Here is a 19,222-nt window from a genome sequence, read left to right as displayed (position 1 = left end):
TATATATAGATATAAATTTAAAATAATTAATAATAAATTAGTTAAAATAAAAAATAGATAGAAATTATTACATGATTTGAATTTATTAAATTCTATACATTATTTAAATATACAACTCATATGAAAAATTATAAGTCTAAGTTATGTTTGGGAAAACAAGTTAAAAAACTAGTTGAAAAGTGAAAAATTAGTTTATCAAATCATAAATGGTTAGTAAAATTATCTTTTGAAGTAGCTAAAAATATAAAATGACATAAATAGACATATTTAGGTGATAATTTTATATAAATTTCAATTTTACTTCATGGATAGAAATATATTTTGACATATCATAATTTTATTTTTTAATTAATTTTAAACTCTTGTAGTTTTGTTTATAGATAAATTAATTTTCTTACATTTTTAGTTACAACTATTACATTTTTTTCATATTATATATTCTACTATTAATCTTATATGTTATATTTTAAAGTGTTTTTAATCATGTTTAAAATAAAGTAAAAAATATACTTAGATAAACATTATATTTTTATTATGTTGGTTAACATAATAGTTAAAATAAATCATATAATATAACATTATTCAAAAAACAATAGAAAATATAAATAAATAAATTAAACATTTATCATTGTCAATTTTGAAAAGTAGAATGTTGAAATAATAAATTAAATAATATAAATGTTACAGTGAATAAAATAAAATAGTGTAATATAAAAAATGTGGATTAATCTATGTTTTATTTAAAAATTTTAAAAATATTTTAAAGTAAAAAAGAATAAAATATAAAAGATTAGAAATTAACATTTTAAATAAAAAAATCTAGCTCAAATAGCATTTTAAAAAAATTAGAAACAACTAAAATAAAGCTTGTTTACTACACAAGAGAAAGACTTTATTAATAATCATTGGGGAGACTGACATTGGCTATATCAGCCATTACAGCAGAGTAAATAAAGCAAGGATAGAAAGAAAAAAATTTCTAGAATCGGTACCAGATGATAATCCAAACTTAGACAAAATATTTGTAAGTTGGTCGGCCATCAAATAAGTTTTTTAATTAATAAAAAAATATAAAAAAATAACTAAAATAACTTGTCAAATATAACTTTAATACACATGCTAGATTTATTAAATCCATGACCAGATTACAAGGATCTTTGTAAATCCTTTACTATATATAACACATATTCATTTTCCTTTAAAACAATACATGACCAAATTTACTAAATATTACTGATATTATATTTAATAAATAATATATTATATTAGTAATATTATTAAATTTGGTTACATATTTTATTTAGTAAATACAATAACGAATGTTATATCAGGAAAAATTATTTAGTTATATATTTAAAAGATATTGTTATGCATTAAGGGGGTACTACAAGATAAATGACATATGTCTACGTACAAAAATCATTATTAGATGTTAAAAATGCGTTGGTAAATACATTAAAGACTTTGTTCTACGGACATTTTGACCGTCAACTTTGAGAGGACGTATAGTGACAAATTATAATATGTCAGTAGAAGTTTTACATACGGATTTACTTTTACTTACAATTATATTTGATTGTCATTATATGTAATTCCTACAATTCACAATGTGTGTAGGTAAAAATCATTAACTTATATCTACAACCTCAAACTATAGGTAAAAATATTAAGTTGTTCCTACAATCTCCAACTCTAGGTAAAAGTCATTAACTTATACCTACCATTGAAAAACTATAGATACAAATCATTAACAAGTACTTATAGACTTTAAGTGTAGGTAAAATTCACTTAATAAAAAAATCACACGACTATCTATTGGAATGCTTTACATTTCCAAATTATTATTATTATTATTATTATTATTATTATTATTATTATTATTATTATTATTATTATTATTATTATTATTATTATTATTATTATTATTATTATCTTGATAAAATGAATATAATATACCAGAACAAAATAAATTCAAATAAATATAATGTAGTTTCATTTATTATTTGCAGCAGAGAAGAAGAGATGATGTTTTTGTTGAACAAGAAGAAAAATGCGTATATCATTAATGCTATTCTTGGTCGTCTTAATTACTTGGTGTCATCCTCCTTTTTCTTGATTTCGTTCTTCTTCTTGTCAGATGGAAAAGGTATGAAGCCATCTTGAAGCAACTTCTCAACCTCCTCGAACTGAAGGGCTTTGGTTTCTGGCACTAATAAATAGATTGCTATGATTGCAACCAAGGAGAAGCCAACAAAGAGGAGAAATGTGTCAGCTGTGCCTAAAGACTTTGTCATGCTTAAGAAAGACTCGCTCATTATGAGATTAGCACACTAGTTGGAAACTGCAACTATACCTCCACCAAGACCTCTATATCTCAATGGGTATATCTCTAAGTTTAGAACCCAAGGCAATGTTCCCATTCCAGGAGCATAGGGTATGATATACAATCCCAACAATACAACAACTAGGATTCCAATTTTTCATGGGCAACCCTGAGAAAGCCATACTCATTTACCTGCACCGCACACACCTCTTACCACTACTACAAAAAGCAGTTTTAACATCGGTTTATTAACATCGGTTTTGGACAAAACCGATGTTAAGTTAAACGTGGTGGCATATTTGTAAATAAAGTATTATTCTTAACATCGGTTTTTGAAAAACCGATGTTAACGTATGATATGTTAACATCGATTTTTCAAAAAACCGATGTTAATGCATACACGTTAACATCGGTTTTTTGGAAAACCGATGTTAACATATCACGCGTTAACATCGGTTTTTCAAAAACCGATGTTAACATCATTTGTTAACATCGGTTTTTCAAAAACCGATGTTAACATGTAATACGTTAACATCGGTTTTCCAAAACACCGATGTTAATGTATACACGTTAACATCGTTTTTTTGAAAACCGATGTTAACATCATTAGTTAACATCGGTTTTTCAAAAACCGATGTTAACGCGTGATATGTTAACATTGGTTTTCCAAAAAACCGATATTAACGTGTATGCATTAACATCGGTTTTTTGAAAAACCGATGTTAACATATCATACGTTAACATCGGTTTTTGAAAAACCGATGTTAACTAATGATGTTAACATCGGTTTTTGAAAAAACCGATGTTAATATAAACTTTTTTTTAATTATTTATATATTTTAAAAAAAACATATATTGCGTTATTAATTATATTTTAATTAAAAAATAATAATTAATAAAAAATAATAAATTCAAAAGGTAAACATTTAAAAATTAAACTAAATTTTTAATATGAATTCAAAAAAATCTTCATAAAAAGGTAAATGGAGAATATTGTTTAAAAATTCTATGAAATCCTACTATATTTATGTTATCGTATTATCTTTAAATTAAAAATAAATTAAAATATTTGTATATATTAATTTGATTTATTGAAAATATATGTTACAGTGGTTTAATTTAAATAATTATAGTTATCTCATATATTTGTAGGATTTTAAAAAAAATGATATTTTCATTATTTCTAAACAAAATTTTCAGAACAAAAATAAAAATATTTTCATGAGACACGAAAATTATGTTTTAAGTCTTTAAATTTAGAGTTAATTATAATTCACATGTAATTTATTTTTATTACATTTGTCATTTTTTTATTATTTTTAACCAAATTTGTTAATTATGTGAATTTTTTGTTAATAAATTTAATAAAAAAATCATTTAGGAAAGAAGAAACAAAGAAAAAGAATTATATTTAAATAGTGATGAATTTTTAAAAGAGTAATTAAATTAAAAAAAGTTAAAAGTAAATGTTTTAAAATATTTTTTTAGCTGATGAAAGAAAAATTTAAAAATTAACTAAAATAGTATGTCAAGACTTATTTCGAATACACTTGACAACGCATTGCCTTATGACTTATGTGATGCGTCGAGGAAGACAGTGTCGAGAAATATTGCTTAAATAGAGGAGCGTCTAAGCACAGCTCACACATACATACACGCTGTAAGATCCGTGGTGTGGAAGGCACTTATTGAGGAAGCCTACAAATATTGCTTTCTCTTTCTTTTTTCTTTTTCTATATTTTCAAATACGTGTATTTGATTCGTATTTTACTTACTATGTCCTATTTGTCTTTTTTATTTATTTATTAAGATATTGTTGTGACTAATTTTTATCAGAAGACATTAATAAAAATAAAATATTTTCCTACATAATTTATTTTATATTTAAAATTAAGATTTAAATCTAAATCATTTGATTAAAAGATAAAGTAACAGTGATTGGTTTTATTTCTTCTTTTTTTTCCCTCTGTTTTCTTCTATTTTACGTTTTAGACATGTTAATTAGGTGTTATTTAATTTTTGGGAATTTCTTTTTATTTTTCCTTGTCATGACATCATTTTAATTTATATTTTCTTAATTATCTTTGTATGTCTTACTTAGTCGTTAATAAGGAATGCAAAAAAATTATGCAAAAGAAAATTTCTCTATTTTTTTTTACGTTATATCCAGATACAACGTTAACTATAAGGGCCGGATATTTATAACATTTTATATATTATATGAAGTCTAAAAACAAAAAGGCACCATATATATTTACAAAAAATATAAAACATTTTTTATTTCTAACGGCAAGTCACGTTAAGAAAAAAAACAGGTATATAAAACTCAGAAGAAATATATGATAACTAAAAATAAATATCACTGTATTTGAAGGCTCTCAGACATATTCAAAGCAAAATAACATATTGAATGTTTTCCTTTGAAACAATGTGATCAAATCTTCAAATAAATTAATTGTTTTTTCTTGAAAGGAGAGGACTTGATTGGACACCTCATTTATATTTTAGGGCCACCAAGAAGCAGCCGTGTGGGACAGCCGTGTGGGACAGGCACTCGTGTCAGCACAAAGGAGAGTTGTGTTGCTCCCTCAGGGAACGATCCAGGGACGGGTGACTCAGACAAATGCGGCCTATATATTGAAGAAAATCCTTCCCGCTTGGTTGCCCTAGGAAGACTTTACGAGGGATCCACAACAGTTCACAACATCCCTTTGTTGCATGGCCAAGTCAAGGTTGGTGTTGAGGAGGTTAAAGATACAGAGGCTCTCGTTCCTGTACCCACTGACGAGGTTACCTTAGTGGGGCAGGCACTTAACACTTTCCTTGCTTGGCCAACACATCTTGTGAAGCGTTTATCAGAACAGATATTTTACTCTGATTATATGTTTATTTTTTTCAATTAATTTGTTCAGTGTAATCAAAACTTGCTAATTAACTATGTTTTATCAATAGGCAGCTGTGTCTCCAGCAAAACCTCCAGAAAGCCCGGATGAAGAGGTCGATGATCCCCTGTACCTGATGACATTGACCATCCCACAACTGTTTTTGAAGCCGCTCCAAGTTATGTGGGATGCTACCATATTCGGGGTGTTTAATCAAAACTTCCCGTTGTATATAAAGCACGAAGATCTCTCTGAAATTGCACATGGTGGTCAATGTCTCAGCATATCTGTTATACAGTTGTGGATTCTGTAAGTCATTTTAGATTACTATTAATTACCAAAGTAATTGTTTTAAATTCATACATAATTAACTTTGACTTAACAACACAGCCATCTGACTGAGACAAGTGTGCGAGCGGGGAATTCTGATGTGTATGGATTCCTCGAGCCACAGTCCATTCAGAGATCTGGGCAATCACAATTTGAATCCGAAAGTTACATCAAGAGTTGGATACAGAGTTCAAAACGAGATGTTTTCCTTGGAGCCTATCTGAATAGGTAAGTCAAACACAATAATTGAATTTAAATAATCTATACTACTACAATAACCCATATTCGTCTCTACTGCAGTGGACACTGGCAAATGGTCGTCATTCTACCTAAGGAAAACCTAGTTGTCTGGTTTTGTTCTTTGTATAACAGGCCAGACAATTACCTTAAGGGAATAATTAACAGGTCCGTATTGTTTTCAATACATTTTCATTGGCATAACTCAACAACATCAATATTTTAATGTTCCTTATATTCAACACTAGTGCTTTGAAAGGACTTGATGATACTCCACAACCGAAATCCAAGGCTGCTGCTAGGTGGATTGTTGTTAAGGTACGTGATTTAAATAAAAGTTCTACTTATATATATTTTATGTGTGTGTACACTAATTGTAGTTAACGTTTAATTAATATCCAAATTTCATTATGTATTTAGTGTAATAGACAAAAAGGAATCACTGAATGTGGCTACTACGTGATGCACTGGATGTCCACGATAATCTTAGGATCTTTCAGGAATAATTGGGAGACGGTAATTGTTTATTACAAACAAATTTGGTTTTTTTATAATTTTTATTACATTATTAATTTATTTTTTTATTTGATCATGCAGTATTTTAATGAAGTTAGACCATTGGAAGCAGAGAGATTCAAGGCACTTCGCATACAGTGGACACAGTATTATCTAAAAGTTAGAAATCAAACATAGGATGTTAGGCAACTATGTAACTTTAGGTTAATTAATTAGTTTACGTACTTTGCATTACATTTTTTACAATTGTTGTTTCATCTTAACATTGAACAACCTTTGTTGATAGCTAGTTTTTTGCTAAAATCTATTTGAAAACTGAATGCAAATGATATATATTGTGTGCTGTGCGGTCTGATTTTAAATTTACAGGTTAAATTTTGGTTTTTTTGTAAAAACAAAGACATTATATAAAAAAAATTCCTGAAAACAACATCGGTTTTTTATAAAAACCGATGTTAACGTGGGATAACATCGGTTTTTTTTATAAAAAAACCGATGTTAACTATCATTAGCAACACATTCGTTAACATCGGTTTTTTTTGAAAAAACCGATGTTAACTGTCAATAATAACACATTTGTTAACATCGGTTTTCTGTAAAAAACCGATGTTAAAATTCAATAGTAACACATTCATTAACATCAGTTTTTTATAAAAACCGATGTTAACGTGGGTTAACATCAGTTTTTTGAAAAAACCGATGTTAACTATCAATAGTAACACATCCGTTAACATCGGTTTTTTGAAAAAACCGATGTTAACCCACGTTAACATCGATTTTCATAAAAACCGATGTTAACTGTCAATAGTAACACATTCGTTAACATCGGTTTTTATAAAAAACCGATGTTAACTGTCAATAATAGCAAATTCGTTAACATCGGTTTTTTAACGTGGGTTAACATCGGTTTTTTTAAAAAACCGATGTTAACTGTCAACAGTAACACATTCGTTAACATCGGTTTTTTGTAAAAACCGATGTTAACTTTCAACATTAATATACATTTTCTGGGTGTAATTCATATTAGCAACATCGGTTATTTATATAACCGATGTTGGTAATTTTACGTTAACATCGGTTTTTCAAAAATCGATGTTAACGATAATACTATTAACGTCGGTACTTTCAACATCGGTTGAAAAACCGATGTTGAAAGTCATAAATAACCGATGTAGAAAGCATATTTTCTAATAGTGTACACTCTTTTCTGCAGCCAAGCATGCTGCCAGAAGAAATTGGATAACAAAACACATAGTTTTGTTTAATCAATTCCTTGCACAATGTTTAGCTTAATCTATACAAATTCTTAGTGAGTTTCAAATCATTACGTGTCTATGGTTGTGACTGATCTATATATAATATATAGTGAGTTTCTCAATTCTCTATTTTTTTTTAAAATAATTTAATTATATATTATATGGAAATTAGTCATATGAAGGTACTTGGGAACCATATAATAATTTCTAGTACATGCATGTGGACATATTTATGTAAGCTAAGTTAATTAGTGATGATGAGAGTGGGTTAAGAATTTGATAAGAGAGGTTGGAAGAACTAAACTTATATACTTGATTATCAGTGTTGACACAGAAGGCACAATCTGCCTACAAGCATTGCATGCAGTTCTGTTGAAGATTAGATAAAAAAAAATAGAGAAGAGTAGATATATTTTTGAAGGATGCATAGTTGTTATTCATTTTCTTTTAAAATAGAGCTAGAGTCAAATATACAAAACATAATATCCCTTATTTTTAGCCATGACTAAAACAATTTCTATTATGATAAAAAAACAGAATCATAACTCCTAAAGAATACATCCTAAGCAACAGACAATTTTAAATTTTAAAAATTAGCTACAACATCCACATATGCAATTATTGTAGGCATAGTTTCAATAGATCTCCTCCTTGCCTTAATGGTTGCAAACACCTAGTTTATTTCTTAAAGCTTCAAATCTAGCTTTTGGAAGAGCTTTTGTTAAGGCATCTGCACTTTGATCTTCAGTTCTGCAGTAAATTAGTTTGACTTCACCTTCTCTCTGTGTTTCCCTTAAAAAAACCAACTTGATCTTGAAATGCTTAGTCCTACCATGCAAAATAGGATTATTTGAAATGGAAATAGCTGCTTGATTATCAACAAGAATCTATGTAGGCTCCTTTTGTTCCATATGTTAATCAGTAAGTATACACCTTAGCCAAATAGCTTGATTCACAGCTGCAGTGGCTGCCACATATTCTGCCTCAGCTGTGCTTTGAGCCACTATGTCTTGCTTTTTTGAACTCCAAGAAAACATACCCGAACCAAAGTTGAAACAATAACCTGTTATACTTTTTCATATCATTAATTGAACCACCCCAATCACTATCAGAATAACCATGAAACTGAAAATTCTAAGTGTACTTGACACCATGGTCTACAGTCCCCTTGACATATCTTACAATCCGTTTGATAGCTTGAAGGTGCACTTCACTAGCACAATGCATAAATCTTGAGAGCATACTTACTGCAAACATGATGTCGGACCTGGTTGTAGTAAGATACATTAAACAACCAATTAGGCTTCTGAACTGATGCTCCTCTACCTTATCAGCCCCGTCATCTTGACTGAATTTTTCCCTTTGGTTCATTGGAGTAGCAGTGCTTTTGCAATCCTCCATGCGAAATTTTGAGTATTTCCCTTGCATATTTTTTTTGGCATATGAAGACTCCACCATGATCTTGCTTTACCTCCATACCCAAAAAGAAAGACATCAGGCCAAGGTCTTCCATTTCAAACACTCGCAACATTTCAGCTTTAAACTTCATTATTAACTTTTCTTCATTCCCTGTTACAAGTAGGTCATCAACATAAACAAAAACTATGATTAAATTAGTACCTTTCAGTTTCATATACAATGTAGCTTCACTTGGACTTTTAATAAACCCAAGGTTTTGAAGATAATCATCAATTCTACTGTATCGGGCCCTAGGGGCCTATTTAAGACCATACAAGGCCTTTTTTAGTTTGTAGACCTTCTCCTCCTATCCTTTAACTTGAAATCCCTCTGGTTGCTCCACAAATATTTCCTCCTGCAAATAACCATTTAGGAAGGCAGGCTTTACATCTAAATGGTAAACTTTCCATCTCTTTTGTGTAGTCAAAGCAAACAGCATTCTAATTGTATCGAGGCGTGCAAACGGAGCAAATGTTTTTGAAAAATCCACTCCTAACACCTGAGCATAGCCCTTCACGACCAACCTAGCCTTGTATTTATTTATAGAACCATTTGCATTTAGCTTAGTTCTTTAAACCCATTTGACTCTTATAGGTTGATTGTATTGAGGTCTATCCACTAGCTCCCAAGTGTCATTCTTTTTTATCATCTTTAGCTCTTCCTTCATTGCTTCTATCCACTTATCATCCATCTCAGCTTCTTTAAAATCAGCAGGTTCCAAGATAGCTACATTACTATTTTCATATATTTCAGATAAGAGTCCTGTACCTCTAACTGGAAAGTCGTCTATATTATCATCAATGAATTATGGAATTTCTGGTAGTTGCTTCTTTATTGACTCCTCCCAACTCCATTGTTTTTCTTGCATGAACTTGACATCTCTACTTACAAGAATTTTTCCATTTTGTGGTTGAAAAATTCTGTAAGCTTTGGAAGTATTGTTGTATCCGATAAAAACTCCTGGTTCTGCCTTCTTGTCCAACTTGTCTCTTTTAACCTGTGGTACAAAAGAAAAACAAAGACAACAAAAAATTTTCAAATTCTGCAAATCTGGTTTGTAACCAAACCAACCTTCAAATGGCACTCTGGATGGTAACCTATTAAGCAAAAATATTGCAGTGCTTGTAGCCTTTGCCCACAGCTTCTTTGGCAACTCCTTTTCATAAAACATACACCTTGCCATCTCCATGATACTTCTATTTTTTCTCTCACTTACACCATTCTGTTGTGGGGTGTACGGTACAGTGAGTTGGTGCTCTATGCCAGCTTCTTCAAAAAATTTGTGAAAGGTTTCATTTGCATATTCCTTCCTATTATCTGATCTTATTGTGCGTAACCTGCAACCACTTTGATTCTCCACCAATGCTTTATGTTTCTTGAATATGTTAGCTACCTCAGTCTTGGATTTAAAGAAATAAATCCCACAAAATCTAGAATAATCATCAATAAATGTAATATACTATCTATTACCATTCAAAGATGTTGTTCTCTGAGGTCCTCTGACACCTGTATGTACTAACTGCAATTTTTGTGTTGCTCTCCACGTTGTTTAGGAAAATGGTAATCTAATTTTCTTGCCATATTGACAAGCTACACAATCAGATAGTTTGTCTTCAAGCAACGACACACCTTTCACCAAGGCATGTTTTTGCATGTATAGAAGTCTTGCAAGGTGGAAATGTTCGAGCCTTTTGTGCCATAATTCAATGTTGTTGCAGGTGCTTGAAAAAGCTATTTGCTCCTCCTCCATTAGATTTAGAGCATAGCTTTTGGCCCTCATTTTCACCTTAAACACATTTATGCCTTCTACATCCTTAATCAAGCACCATTTTCCTTCAAATATAACTTTGAAGCCCTTTTCAACTAGCTGTGCCACACTAAGAAAATTCTAGTCAATATTAGGCACATATAAGACATCAGAGATATGTTTCAAACCTGTTAAACTTTCTATGGTAACAGTTCCTTTTCCTTTAACTGAGATGAAATCACCATTTCCAATTTTTACTTTGGAAACAATGGTTTTGTCAAGCTCTTTAAAAAGTATTTGATCGTTCGTCATATGATTTGTATAGCCGCTGTCTATTAACCATGAGTAACTGGAACTATTGCTTGTAGCAAAACATGTTGCAACAAAGAGTTGTTCTTCTTCTTGTTGCTCCATGGACACCTTTGCCTCTTCCGGTGACTTGTAAATCCGCTCTACATGTCCCATCTTACCACATTTTTTGCACTTGATGTCAGGCCTCCACCAATATTTTTTTTAGAGAGGTTTGTTTTTTGGCAGTGTGAACAAGGCAGAAAAGTATCATTTTGTTGCTTGTTGGAGCTTTCAGCTGATTTCTTGTTCTTCCATTTGTTGTTCTTCTTATCTTTTTCTCCTCCTGAGTTTTGTGCTTTTATATGAAAAGCACCTTGTACTGCCTCCTCATGTCTCATCATTCTCCTTTGTTCCTATGCTTGTAAAGCATTTACCAATTCTCCAAGGTTGATATTTGACAAGTCTTTTGACTCCTCCAATGATGATATTTTAGATTCATATTTTTCAGGTATGATAACAAGTATTTTTTGCACTATCCTTTCATCAGGAAAATCCTTATTGAGGAGACGTACCATATTTGCAATGCTCAACAGTTTGTCAGCATAACTTTTGATAGTTTTTGTCTCCTTCATGCTCTGCATCTCAAATTCTCTAGCCAAGTTAAGTGCCTTCACACCTTTGGTTCGCTCACTACCTTGATACTTTGATTTGAGGTAGTCCCAAATGTCCTTCACAAAATTCAAATTCATAATTCTCATAAATATAATTTTTGAAACTAAAGAGAAAATACAAGCTTTTGTTGGATCGAGTAGCCTCAGAATAATTAAGAAGGGGGGGGGGGTTGAATTAATTATTCCTAAACCTTTACTAATTAAAAAATTACTCTTTTAAGGCTTTTACTTATGTTGTTAAGAGAATATGAAGTAGAAGAGAAACTTAACAAAAAGTAAAAGCGAAAATTAAATGCACAGCAAAAAGTAAAAGAGTAGGGAAGAAGAAAACAAATACACAAGAATTTTTATACTGGTTCAGCATAAACCCGTGCCTACTTCCAGTCCCCAAGCGACCTACGGTCCTTGAGATTTCTTTCAACCTTGTAAAAATCCTTTTACAAGCAAAGATCCACAAGGGATGTACCCTCCCTTGTTCTCTTTGAACCTAGTGGATGTACTCTCCACTAGAACTGATCCACAAGAGATGTACCCTCTCTTGTTCTCAGTCAAACCCAAGTAGATATACCCTCTACTTGTACCACAAAGGATGTACCCTCCAATGTGTTAAGACAAAGATCTCAGGCTGTTACACCTTTGATACTTTATGAATGGGGATACAAAAGAATTCAGGCGGTTCATCTTTATCAAGATAACAACTTGTATTCATAGGAGTAGCCAAGTGTTTTGAGTTTTCCATTCCAAATCTCTTAATGAGTTCTTTGCAATACTTTGCTTGATTGACGAAGATCCCATCATTTGTTTGTTTGATTTGTAATCCAAGAAAGTAATTTAACTCACCCATCATAGACATCTCAAACTCACTTTGCATATCAATAGAAAACTCCTTGCACAAAGATTCATTAGTAGATCCAAAGATTATATCATCAACATAAATTTGTACTAACAAGATATCATTATCCTTCTTTTTTATGAATAAGGAAGTATCTACTTTCCCTCTAGTAAAATTCTTTTCTAATAGGAATTTACTTAATCTTTCATACCAAGCCCTAGGTGCTTGTTTTAGGCCATAAAGTGCCTTCTTTAATCTATAGACATGGTCTAGTTTTTGTGAATCTTCAAACCCAGGAGGTTTTTCCACATATACCTCCTCCTGAATCAGACCATTTAAGAAAGCACTTTTGGCATCCATTTGATATAGTTTAAAATTCATAATAGATGCATATGCTAATAACATCCTAATTGCTTCTAATCTAGCTACAGGTGCAAAAGTTTCTTCGTAGTCTATACCTTATTCTTGGTTATATCCTTTTGCTACAAGTCTAGCTTTATTCCTAATTACTATACCATTTTCATCCAATTTATTTCTAAATACCCATTTAGTTCCTATGATTGGATAATCTGAAGGTTTTTCTACTAATTCCCATACATCATTTCTTTCAAATTGATTTAATTCTTCTTGCATAGCTACTATCCAATGATCATCTATAATAGCTTCTTTAAAGTTTTTAGGTTCTATTACTGAAACAAATGCCATATTATTGCATAAATCTTTAAGAGAATGTCTTGTTTTTAGGTTCTCGAAGTTTTCCATTCTTTAGGAAGATTATCATTTTCTTGTGCTGTGTCATCTTGATCATCTTTGTCTTCATCATCTCTCTTTCTTTTCAGATTTCTTTCTTCATTTTGAGTATCTTCCAAAGTATCTATAATATCATCAACAAACTCCTTTCTCGAGGAAGTAATGTTAGTTTCATCAAAAGTAACATGTATTGATTCCTCAATTGTCATAGTTCTTTTGTTGTATATTCTAAATGCTTTACTATGTAAGGAATAACCAAGGAATATACCCTCATCTGCCTTGGCATCAAACTTTCCTAGACTTTCTTTACCATTGTTTAGAACAATTCATTTACATCCAAAAACATGTAAATGTGCAATATTTGGTTTTCTATTGTTAAAAAGTTCATATGGAGTTTTCTTAAGAATAGGTGTGATTAAGGCTTTGTTCATAATATAACATGCGGTGTTAACCGCTTCTGCCCAAAAGTATTTTGGAAGAGGTGTGTCATTTAAAAGAGTTCTAGCAATTTCTTCTAGGGCTCTATTTTTCCTTTCTACTACTCCATTTTGTTGAGGTGTCCTGGGTGCAGAAAAATTGTGTTCTATACCATACTCATCACAAAACATTTCAAAATCATTGTTTTCAAATTCACCTCCATGATCACTTCTGATGGAGATGATTTTGAGATTCTTTTTGTTTTGAATAACTTTGGCAAGTCTTCTAAATGCATGAAATGCATCATTCTTATGAGTAAGAAATAAAGTCCAAGTATATCTAGAATAATCGTCAACAATTACTAATGCATAGTAACTTCCACCAAAACTCATGACTCTAGATGGTCCAAACAAATCCATGTGTAATAATTGCAATGGTTGAGTTGTAGAAACAATATTTTTAGATTTAAAGGATACTTTTGTTTGTTTCCATTTTTGGCATGCATCACATAACTTATCTTTTTCAAATTTTAATCTAGGCAATCCAATAACTAGATCTTTTGAAATTAACCTATTTAGATGATCCATGTTAATATGAGCAATTCTCTTATGCCATAACCATGGATCACAGTCTTTACTTAAAAAACATCTATCATTTATAGATTTTTGTTTTAGATCAATCATGTAGACATTATTTTCTCTAAAACCTATATGTTCAATATTTTTGTCATGCTCATGCTTAATAACACATTTTTCAGAATCAAAAGATACTTTATATCCTTTATCACATAATTGACTAACACTTAATAAACTATGTTTCAAACCTTCTACTAGCAACACATTTTCAATAGGAGTAGAAGAACTCGTACCTATTTTACCGACTCCAATAATTTTGCCCTTGTTGTTGTCACCGTATGTAACATGTCCACTTTTCTTGGGGGAAATAGTTGTGAATTTCGATACATCACTGGTCATGTGTTTGGAACATCCACTGTCTATGTACCATTTCTTCCTTACAGAATCTTTTTTATTATTCTCATCAGATTTTGTCATGAGACACATGTTGACTTGGTCTCCATCATCATCTTTGAGTAACCTGTTCCTGAAAAAGCTCTTAAAAGACAAAGAATCTAAAGAGGCCATTGTACAAGAAACCTGCTCTGATACCACTTGTTGGATCGAGTGGCCTCAGAATAATTAAGAAGGGGGGGTTGAATTAATTATTCCTAAACCTTTATTAATTAAAAAATTACTCTTTTAAGGCTTTTACTTATGTTGTTAAGAGAATATGGAGTAGAAGAGAAACTTAACAGAAAGTAAAATCGGAAATTAAATGCACAGCGGAAAGTAAAAGAGTAGGGAAGAAGAAAACAAACACACAAGAATTTTTATACTGGTTCAGCACAAACCCGTGCCTACCTCCAGTCCCCAAGCGACATGTGGTCCTTGAGATTTCTTTCAACCTTGTAAAAATCCTTTTACAAGCAAAGATCCACAAGGGATGTACCCTCCCTTGTTCTCTTTGAACCTAGTGGATGTACCCTCCACTAGAACTGATCCACAAGAGATGTACCCTCTCTTGTTCTCAGTCAAACCCAAGTAGATGTACCCTCTACTTGTACCACAAAGGATGTACCCTCCAATGTGTTAAGACAAAGATCTCAGGCTGTTACACCTTTGATACTTTGTGAATGGGGATACAAAAGAATTCTCAGGCGGTTAAACCTTTGAACGCTTTTGTATTAGGGAATGGGAAGAATCAAAAGAATTCTCAGACTGTGTTGTGTTGAATTCTTTGACAAGGGAGAAGGAAGACACAAAATAATTCAGGCGGTTAGTCCTTCCTTCTTTTGGAAAAGAGAGAAGAGAGACACAAAAAGAATTCAGGCGATTAGTCCTTGGCGAATTCTTTTTGGCAAAGGGAGAAGAGAATGAAAAGGATGAATAGCACAAGTTTTCAAGGTTTGGAAAAACCAGAAAACTTCAGAAAGCTTTTGGTACAAAGAAGAAGAAGTTCAAAGAGATTCAAGGCTTGTAAAGGATTGTTTGAATGAATTGAAAAAGTATTCAAGATTGGAATGATTGATTCAAAATGAAAAACAAAGCCTTGCTTTTATAGACTCTTTATGTCTGGTCAAGAAGACCATTCAGAAGAGTTATAACTTTTAGAAAAACTTAAAACCCATTTGAAAAAGTCAAAACCTTTTTGAAGAGTTACATCTTTAGATTTTTCAGAAACAAACACTGGTAATCGATTACACAAAGATTTTGAATGAAACAATGTGACTTTTCACATTTAAATTTGAATTTCAACGTTCAAGGTCACTGGTAATCGATTACCAAAACATTGTAATCGATTACAGCCTTTTGAAAATATTTGGAATGTTGTAAATTCAGTTTGAAAAAAAATTTCAAACTTATTTTGCTACTGGTAATCGATTACAACAATATGGTAATCGATTACCAGAGAGTAAAAACTCTGTGGTAAAGGTTTTGTCAAAAACTCATGTGCTATTCAAAGTTTTGAAAAAACTTTTTAATGCTTCTCTTGATTGAGTCTTTTCTTCATTCTTGAATCTTGAGTCTTGAATCTTGATCTTGATTCTTGAGATCTTGAATCTTGAATCTTGATTCTTGTTTGTAGGCTTTCTTCTTGATTCTTGAACTCTTGACTTGTTCTTGATTCTCTTGAGATGGATGTTCTTTGATTCACTTGAGATGGATGTTCTTTGATTCACTTGAGCTTTTTGTTCATCACTTTTGTCATCATCTTTTGTTGTCATCATTGTTATCATCAAAACACCTTTGAATCATTGTTGATTCATCATGAAGCTTTGCTTCCACAGCTTTGGCCTTGGCCTTTCTTGTCTTCCTCTGTTTGTGATTCTTCAACTGAGCTACTGTAGGATTTTCAGGCAGTGGCCAAACTGCATAGTCTTCTTCTATCGGTTCCCAAAGATCTAGTGCTTCAAGATGAGTATTCATCCTTGCAGCCCATAGGTCGTCCTCCTCACCATCAAAAACTGGTGGTGGTTTTATGTGTGTTGTGTTTGCTTCCATTATGGTTTCTCTCAACTCATAGATCCCTCAAGACAATGGCTCTTGATACCAATTTGTTGCAGATTAGATAAAAAACAGAGAAGAGCAGATATATTTTCAAAGGATGCATAGATGTTATTCATTTTCTCTTTAAATAGAGCTAGAGTCAAATATACAAAACAAAAAATCCTAAAGAATAGATCCTAAGCAATAGACAATTTTAAATTTTAAAAATTAACTAAAACATCCATGTATGTAGCTATTGTAGGCACAGTTTCTACAAGTTCCATGAAGAGAAAGTAGGGGCATTTGGGTAAGCCTGGCACGAAGAGTTTCAACCAAAATTGAGGGTGTCCTGGTTACTAATACAAGGAGCATTTTAAGTTGCCAGGTAAAAATATAGTAGTTGAAACGATGAGGCAAAAAATGATCCTAACCATGGAAACGAGCATGAGTCTTCTCCTTCCATATCTATCAATGAAAACCATACTCAAGACAATGCCAAGCGTGTTTAGACCAGATGTAATGTGTGATGCAATCCTACCCCGCAAGGGCATTACATAAAAGACTCCAAGTAGATTGGGCCAGAGATCCAAGGGAAGGCCCTAGGGTTCTCATGAGCCTTAGGGTAGATTTCGAGCCCATGAGCTAAGTATGAGCCCGCTTATCTTTGTAAATATTAGAATAAGTTTTTCCTTCATTTGAGCCTTGTATTTTGGTCATTCTAGTAGTATAGGGTTTTAGCCTTGTATTTCGAGGCATTTTGAGTAGTCTTTGTAGTAGGGACTTTTTTGTATTTTCATGTATTTTTTTCATGGGGGTGAGCTTAGCTATTATAGGGGGTTTGTAGCTAAGCTCTAGCTTCTCATCTCAAGGAGGTGAGCTTAGCTATTAGAAAGGTGTGTGTAGCTAAGCTCTAGCTTCTTTAGGAATCTTCTCAAGGAAGCTTCTCAAGGAGGTGAACTTAGTTATGAGAGGGGTGTGTGTAGCTAAGCTCTAGCTTCCCAAGGAAGTTTTCTCAAAGAAGCTTCTCAAGGAAGTTTTCTCAAGAAAGCTTCTCAAGGAAGCTACCTAGTCTATAAATAGAAGCATGTGTAACACTTGTTGTAACTTTGATGAATCAGAGTCTTGTGAGACACAACTCAAAGTTCAACTTCTCTCCCTTTTTTCTTCCTTCAATTTCGTGCTCCCCCCTCTCTCTTTCTCTCCCTCTTTCTTTTCCTCCATTGAAGCATCCTCTCCAAGCTTCTTATCCAAGGCTCATCTTGGTGGTGAAGCTCCTTCTTCCATGGCTTATTCCCTAGTGGATGGAACCTCCTCTCACCTCTTCTCCTTTGTCTTCCACTGCATCTCCATGGTGGAAAATCACCATTAAAGGACCTCATTGAAGCTCAAAGATCCAGCCTCCATAGAAGCTCTACAAGCAAGCTTCCATCAAGTGGTAATCAGAGCACAAGAGCTTCAAGTAGGTGCTTCTTAAACCTCCATTAATTTTTTTTGCTTTACCTTCTCTTCCATTGTTGTTTCTTCATTTTACTCCATGTATCTCCTCACATGTATTGTTCTAAATGTTGTTAACATGATTCTTTAGAGTTTCCACCGATTAAACTTGCTATAGAAGCTAGATTTGATTTTCTATGGTTCAAATTTCTTGTTCTTGTTCTTGAACCATGAATTGTGTTGAGTTTAGGTTCCTTTGAGTTTTGTCTTGTTATTTTTTGTGGCTGAAACCTAAACCATAAAATTCTTACAAAAATATTAAAGTAGAAGAAAACCTAAAAAATATAGAGTGACTTGTTCACCTATTGTAGTTTTGTCATAGAAGTCATGTCTAGTCATGAAACTTGTCACATAAGATTTCTTATGTTGTGCTGAATTTTATTTTCTTGTTTCTTTGTCTAACTCATTTTTTCATGAGTGTATGAAATTCTTTTAGCCTATTATTTGATTTGAGTCAAATGTTTCATGTTAATTAGTCCTTAACATGTTCATGCAAAATTCTTAGAGAGTCTTTGATTGTGAACCTTTTCTTGAACTTTTAGGTTTCCTTATGATTGTGTCTTTTGTGAATTTGAGTTTTGGTGATTGAATTGCTGGCTGAAATGTTGATCCTAAGTGAATATTGAACTCCTAAAACTGTGGTAAACAATCCTAGTGAGTTCAACATACATAGGAAGGTTGAAAGTAAGCCCAAGGCAATCAATATACCATGCTTAAAAAAACAAATCGCTGGTGCTGGCAGCTTGGACATACAAACTTGTAAAAATTACCGAGAATTGGTTACTTCTAATTTTGAGCTGAAATTTTTACTGAATTTTCTAGACATCTGGAAAAAAGTTAGCAAAAAAAGAAACAAGTGATTTGGATAAAAGGAAAAAATAAGTAAAATCACACAAGTTGGTAGGAAAATCAGTATAAAAAAAAAGGTGAAAGGGAAGTGTGCTTGTTGTTTTGGCTCAAAATTTATTCTATAA

General features: G+C 32.0%; 1 long non-coding RNA gene and 1 pseudogene across 1 annotated transcript; one reads left to right on the top strand and one right to left on the bottom strand.

Moving 5' to 3' along the window:
* Positions 1-2,087: 2,087 nt before the first annotated feature.
* The window catches only part of LOC114401983, a 30,434-nt pseudogene continuing 13,299 nt past the window's right edge, over positions 2,088-19,222 (bottom strand).
* Positions 6,244-6,619, top strand: LOC114401366. The gene is made up of 2 exons (XR_003664258.1): positions 6,244-6,288; positions 6,370-6,619. It is a non-coding gene; the product is annotated as an uncharacterized LOC114401366 (long non-coding RNA).

Source organism: Glycine soja, chromosome 20 (assembly GCF_004193775.1).
Source record: "Glycine soja cultivar W05 chromosome 20, ASM419377v2, whole genome shotgun sequence".
Lineage (NCBI taxonomy): Eukaryota > Viridiplantae > Streptophyta > Magnoliopsida > Fabales > Fabaceae > Glycine > Glycine soja.
Note: the sequence above shows the minus strand (reverse complement) of the source record. Positions and strands in the feature narration are given on the sequence as shown.